We start from the raw sequence: 7,655 nt of genomic DNA on the forward strand, positions 1-7,655 counted from the left end.
ACACACTACGCAAACGCCACTGCTGTCGGTTGTTAAGTGAAGGCTGTCGGCCACTGCGTTCGTGGTGAGAGGTAATGCCTCAAATTTGATATTCTCGGCACATTCTTGATAGTGTGGACCTCGGAATTTTGATTTTCCTAACGATTTTCGAAATGTAAAATCCCTAGTTACAACTACCACTTCGCGTTCAAAGTCTGTTAATTTCCGTTGTCCAGCCATAATCACGTCGGAAACCTTTTGACATGACTTACCTGAGTACAAATGACAGCTCCACCAATGAACTGTCCTTTTATACCTCCGGTACACGATACTATCGTCATTTGTATATGCCCATATAACTATCCAATGACTTCTGTCACCTCAGTGTCTGACGACTGGTTTCGGCAAATCTAACTTGCCATCATCTATTGTAGCTTACAATCATAATCGGGTCAGATGTAATAAGGTGGAGGTACATATTTTTACAGAATAGATACAACAACATACCTCATGCAAATACACCTCAATAAATCTCTATATTATATACAATGTATAATGTCAAGTGGTAACACGTCATTCTAGAAACATGAAAAGTGTGATACATCGGCATGTCAGTAATAAAATAAGATTTACATAAAATGCCATGCTTGTTGCACCGACTGCACAAGATCATATTCACACAACATATAAAACAAGGTTGAGGATCGCATGGCAAAAGCAAACATGTTGCGAAGTGCCAGCAAGTAGCACTGTACTAGTAAACATACATGAATATAATCGTAACATATAAAGTCTAAGGGAGAATTCACACCCAAAAGATACGAAAAAACAATGCAATATATACATTTTTGGATGTAATTATGGAAAGTAAGTAACCAAACGAGAGTATATTGGAATAAAAAATTCTTTTTCTTAGTTAAAAACTATTTAAAATTTTTTGGATTACAATTGTTACAAAACTATAAAAGGAAATATTGCATGTCAATTGTCCTAACCTATTGAATATAATATCAAAAACGGTATAGGGTAAGTATAACGTGAAAAATATATCACCACTCAATAAGCTTACAGAAGCTGACTCGATGTTTTGGTGATAACAATACAGAACAATGAACGAAATACATGTAATGTAGCAAAAGAAAGGGAATAAATAAAATATTGCATTCTTAGAATACCATCCACAGATCACTGTATTTTAGACCAATGCCGAAATCGGTCATCATAACTAAAATTATAGCTAGCGACCTTGGCTGGAGAAGTTTCTACCTCTGTATTACAAGTGGAATGAGAATCAAAACAGAAGAAATCTATTTACAGTGCGGCGGTGAAGTTTCTCACGAAATTCCGCTTGCGGACAAACCGAAAGCTGTAAACGACTACGGATGAAGCATCTGCTTCTGCATCCTCATCTGTACTACACAAGTCACATCACGGTGTGTGGCGGAGGGTACTTTGTGTACCACTGTCACTTCCCTGATTTCCTGTTCCAACGGCTAATAGTTCGCCAGAACATGAATTATTGTTGATGAGCGTGTCAGCTCGAATCCCTCTAATCTTACCCTAGTGGTCTTTTCCCCAGATATATACAGGGTGGTCCACTGATCGTGACGGGGCCAAATATCTCACGAAATAAGCACCAAACGAAAACAGTACAAAGAACGAAACTTGTCTAGCCTGAAGGGGGGAACCAGATGACGCTATCGTTGGCCCGCTAGACGGCGTTACCATAGGTCAAACGGATATCAACTGCGTTTTTTTAAATAGGAACCCCCATTTTTTATTACATATTCGGATAGTACGTAAAGAAATGTGAATGTTTTAGTTGAACCATATTTTTCGCTTTGTGATAGATGGCGCTGTAATAGTCACAAACACATGGCTCACAATTTTAGACGAAGTTAGTTACAGGTAGGTTTTTTAAATTAAAATACAAAACGTAGGTACGTTTGAACATTTTATTTCGGTTGTCCCAATGTGATACATGTACCTTTGTGAAATCATTTCTGAGAAAGCATGCTGTTACAGCGTAATTACCTGTCAATACCACATTAAAGCAATAAATGCTCAAAATGATGTCCGTCAACCTCAATGTATTTGGCAATACGTGTAATGACATTCCTCTCAACAGTGAGTAGTTCGCCTTCCGTAATGTTCTACATCTGCATCTACATCTGCATACATACTCCGAAATCCACCATACGGTGCGTGACGGAGGGTACCTCGTACCACAACTAGCAACTTCTCTCCATGTTTCACTCCCAAACAGAATGATGGAAAAATAACTGCCTATATGCCTCTGTACGAGCCCTAATCTCTCTTATCTTATCTTTGTGGTCTTTCCGCGAAATATAAGTTGGCGGCAGCAAAATTGTGGTGCAGTCAAAAAAATGGTTCAAATGGCTCTTAGCACTATGGGACTTAACTTCTGAGGAGATCAGTCCCCTAGAACTTAGAACTACTTAAACCTAACTAACCTAAGGACATCACACACATCCATGCCCGAGGCAGGATTCGAACCTCCGACCGGAGCGGTCGCGCGGTTCCAGACTGTAGCTCCTAGAACCGCTCGGCCACTCCGGCCGGCTTTGCTCGTACCTTAGTTAGGAGTCTGCAGTGGGGCACCGAGTCAAACGCTTTCCAGAAGTCAAGGAATACGGCATCCGTCTGACACCCTTCAAGATATCATGTGAAAAAAGGGCAAGTTGCGTTTCGCAGGAGCGATGCTTTCAATGTTCGCACATCCATTGACAATACGCTGACGCATGTTGTCAGACGTTGTCGGAGCATCGCGATAGCAAATATCCTTCAACCTTACCCACAGAAAGAAATCAGGGGACGTCAGATCCGGTGAACGTGCTTCGACGACCAATCCACCTGTCATGAAATATGCTATTCAATACTGCTTCAACCGCACGCGAGCTATATGCCGGACATCCATCATGTTGGAAGTACATCGCCATTCTGTCATGCAGTGAAACATCTTGTAGTAATGCCCGCATCTCGTGGTCGTGCGGTTGCGTTCTCGCTTCCCACGCCCGGGTTCCCGGGTTCGATTCCCGGCAGGGTCAGGGATTTTCTCTGCCTCGTGATGGCTGGATGTTGTGTGCTGTCCTTAGGTTAGTTAGGTTTAAGTAGTTCTAAGTTCTAGGGGACTGATGACCATAGATGTTAAGTCCCATAGTGCTCAGAGCCATTTGAACCATTTGAACCATCTTGTAGTAACATCGGTAGAACATTACGTAGGAAATCAGCATACATTGCACCATTTAGATTGCCATCGATAAAATGGGGGCCAATTATCCTTCCTCCCATAATGCCGCACCATACATTAACCTACCAAGGTTCGCACTTGTCGCACCCATCGTGGATTTTCCGTTGCCCAATAGTGCATATTATGCCGGTTTACGTTACCGCTGTTGGTGAATGACGCTTCGTCGCTAAATAGAACGCGTGCAAAGAGTCTGTCATCGTCCTGTAATTTCTCTTTTGCCCAGTGGCAGAATTGTACACGACGTTCAAAGTCGTCGCCATGCAATTCCTGGTACATATAAATATCGTACGGGTACAATCGATATTGACGTAGCATTCTCAACACCGACGTATTTGAGACTCCCGATTCTCGCGCAATTTGTCTGCTACTGATGTGCGGATTAGCCGCTACAGTAGCTAAAACACCTACTTGGGCATCATCATTTGTTGCAGGTCGTGATTGACGTTTCACACGTGGCTGAACACTTCCTGTTTCCTTAAATAACGTAACAATCCGGCGAACGGTCCGGACACTTGGATGATGTCGTCCAGGATACCGAGCAGCATATATAGCACACGCCTTTGGGCATTTGATCACAATAGCCATACATCAACACGATATCGACCTTTTCCGCAATTGATAAATGATCCAATTTAAGAGAGGTAATGTATCACGAAGCAAATACCGTCCGCACTGGCGGAATGTTACGTGATACCACGTACTTATACGTTTGAGACGATTACAGTTCCATATATCACAAAGTCAAAAAAGTGGTCCAAATAAAACATTCATATTTCTTTACGTACTACACAAATATGTAATAAAAAATGGGGGTTCCTATTAAAAAAGAACGCAGTTAATATTCGTTTGACCTATGGCAGCGCCATCTAGCGGGCCAACCATAGCGCCATCTGGTTTCTCCTTTGAAGCTAGATGAGTTTCGTTCTTTGTAGTTTTTTCGTTTGGTTCTTATTTCGTGAGACATTTGACCCGGGCACTATCAATGGACCAACTTGTATAGGGGGAAGCAATATGTTGGCTGTTTTTTCTAGAAACGAATGCTTTCGGAACTTTAATGTAAACCACACCGTGATGCAGAACGCCACCCTTGCAGCGTTTGTCACTTCAGTTGGCTGAGCATTCCCGTGACGCTTCCGCTCTTACTAACTAAACCTGTGACAAAACTGACTACTTTTCCCTGGACCTTCTCTATCTCCTCTTTCAGTCCTGTCTGGTACGCATAGCTGACTGACTACTAATATTAAGTTATTGGTTCAACGAGTGTTTTGTAAGCTGTCTTCCTTGTGGCGGACTACATTTCTTGAGGATTGTTCCAATGAATCTTGAGAAATGCTGATAGTTGTGGTGGTGTGGGATCTACCAGACATTTACTTCAGGACTGTGGTTTCCCCCCTGATATAGACCTACACTTAAGAAACACAACAACGCTAATTAATTCAATTTTGGCCCTGTTGTCGACCTTAAGTTGGCACTTCCATGTAAATCAACACACATCATGTGAAATTTCCCACAAGTGAAATTAGAATTACAGAATTAAGTGACTAAATGGGTTATTAATGTTAAAATCAGGGAAGTTTCAGTATAACCAATACATTTATTTATCTAAAAATATGTGAAAAATGATGTTTGGCACAATAAAAATAAAAAGAAAGTTCAGAACAATGAATCACATTTATAGGAACTAAAGTGTTTAGCTGGCAATGCTGATATGAAAAGGGATCCTGTTAGAATACTCTACAGTGTCACCTAGTGGGAGTAATATGCTATCTGACCAATTTTACTCCGCGAGACAGTGATTGTGGAGAGTTATCGGCTGCAGTACATGCAACAACCGAACAGCTGCTGCCGCTAAATCGGAAACACGCTCGGTGATCGTAGAGCGAAAAAATGGAATTCCCTAAATGCCGGAGCTACGAGTATACAGGGAGGTTATAATTCACCTTTCCCGATTTAACACGTTATAACACGGAAACTAACTACCATACGGGTACCAATCTTGGTAGCATTAATGCCAAGGACAGGGTGGAGAGAAATGATGCACAATAAATTTATTTGAAACCTTTTAATGTGCTTCAGCGGTACATCGTACCATTACATACCGATAACATTACTCCTAGAAAAGGGCCTCAATATGGCACCATCAGTGTCCAGAAGAGTCTGAAAGCGCAGGATTGCCTTCTAAACAGCAGAACCAAGCATGTCGGTAGGTATGCTGGCTACCTCTCTTGATACACTGCGCATCGGATCAACACAAGTGTGAACGTTTCCCTGGTAAACCATCGTAAGGTAGCCGCACAACCAGAAATCACACGGAATGAGATCGGGTGATAGTGTCGGCCAAGCATTTGGAAACGATCAGCTGATAATCCGACAGTTTCCAAATGTGTTTAGGAGAAGCAGATGAACATCACAAGCGATGTGCGATGGGGTCCCATCTTGAAAACTGATGAGTTCAGTGCGATTGTCCCCTGTGGATCCAGTATGACGTACTGGCGAAGCATTCGCAGTACGTTGGCCAGTCACACTGCTCGTCTTTGGTCCTTGAGCGCCAACCTGCTCGAAAAAAAAAAAAAAAAAAAAAATTGAGCCATTGATGAACGTAGCCGTGAACCCACATTATACGGTCGCACGTTCACCATACAGAGGAAATTCATGCACAGTGACTGGAGATGTAGATCCTTGGACTCGACGATTCTGAATTTCACCTCACCCGTCAGAGAAAAATGAGCTTCGTCTGCCCATTGGATGGTTCAGTGCCAGCCTTGTCATCTTCAGTCCTTGCGAGAATGTGAAGAGCGAAGTCAACACGACGTTGTGCATCCTGCGGTGCAAATTGCTGTACGATATTGATCTTGTGTGGATACCATTTGAGAATGGTTCGAAGCACCTTCCGTGCAGTCGACACAGTATGCGCACTGTGTGACGATCGGGAATTGCGCGCAGCGTTGTCAGACATAGCAACAGCGATTTCATCAACCAGTTGTGGTGCAACCGGTCGTCGGCCTGTTCCCGGAGCGACGCCTAGTTCTCCATTTGATTCGAACTTCATCATCCTCCGTACAACAGGTGGAGAAAGAGGACCCTTCCGTTATACTTTCAGCCGGCGATATACTCGAAGTGCAGCTGCAGCATTACTGTTGTTTTGTTAATAGAGCTTCATCAATAATGTCTTGCTCCTTTTGTCCAAGATCATGTTGACACATTAACAAGTGCACCGCGACTGGTCAGGTGTGAGAGACTGAGGGTTCAAATGGCTCAGGGCATTATGGAACTTAACATCTGAGGTCATCAGTCGCCTAGACTTAGAACTACTTAAATCAAACTAACCTAAGGACATCACACACATCCATGCCCGAGGCAGGATTCGAACCTGCGACCGTAGCAGCAGCGCTGAGACTGAGTCACGATGACTGACCGCGTCACCTGGTGGCCACAGCTGAAACTAGACGATGTTGCTGTGACACAAGGAAATCATGCACCCCATACTCTGGAAATTAATGCTACCAAGTTTGGTACTCCTAAGGTAATTATTTTCCGAGTTATAACGTGTTAAATACTTACTTAGCACTCTGTCTTCAGGCCACGAGTGGCCTACCGGGACCATCCGACCGCCGTGTCATCCTCAAGGGAGGATGCGGATAGGAGGGGTGTGGGGTCAGCACACCGCTCTCCCGGTCGTTATGATGGTATTCTTGACCGAAGCCGCTACTATTCGGTCGAGTAGCTCCTCAATTGGCATCACGAGGCTGATTGCACCCCGAAAAATGGCAACAGCACATGGCGGCGGAATGGTCACCCATCCAAGTGCCGGCCACGCCCAACAGTGCTTAACTTAGGTGATCTCACGGGAACCGGTGTATCCACTGCGGCAAGGCTGTTGCCTATAACGTGTTAAATAGGGGAATTTTAATTACAAGCATCAGATATTTACCACAGACTGCTGCCGTTATGTGAACTTGGTGCTCGGCACTGTGATGAGATGGATATCTGCGACAATGACCACCTGCACTCGGAGACGAACGCCGAACTCTGTCGTCGCCACGGATTTTCGCTTCGGCTTCACGCCACCGACTCTTGAGTTCGGTTTCTCGCCACCGATTCCCCTCTAAATCTCCTTACCGAGCGCATTGCATTCCCAAATTACTCCACGTGGATTCCACCAAAAACGTATATCAACCAACAGAAGGTGACGGTATATTTCCATGCCAATCGCATAAACAAACATCCCCGGTTCCTCTCCCTCCAGCAGACGACAGAAGTCGCTCTCCCATTAATGTTATTTCCCGCCACAGTGTTAGAGGTGCCTTGTAACGTCTTCTGACGTCACCGTCTGATTTACAACCACAATGCTCGCTTGCTGTGCACTCGAAAAAAAAAAAAAAAAAATTGCTGTCTACGTGGGCGC

The 7,655-nt window shown here is 43.8% G+C and overlaps 1 pseudogene; it reads right to left on the reverse strand.

The window, feature by feature from the left end:
- Nucleotides 1-7,015: 7,015 nt before the first annotated feature.
- Nucleotides 7,016-7,132, reverse strand: LOC126417913 (5S ribosomal RNA; annotated as a pseudogene).
- Nucleotides 7,133-7,655: the final 523 nt, after the last annotated feature.

The sequence above is a fragment of the Schistocerca serialis genome, chromosome 8 (genome assembly GCF_023864345.2).
Source record: "Schistocerca serialis cubense isolate TAMUIC-IGC-003099 chromosome 8, iqSchSeri2.2, whole genome shotgun sequence".
NCBI lineage: Eukaryota > Metazoa > Arthropoda > Insecta > Orthoptera > Acrididae > Schistocerca > Schistocerca serialis.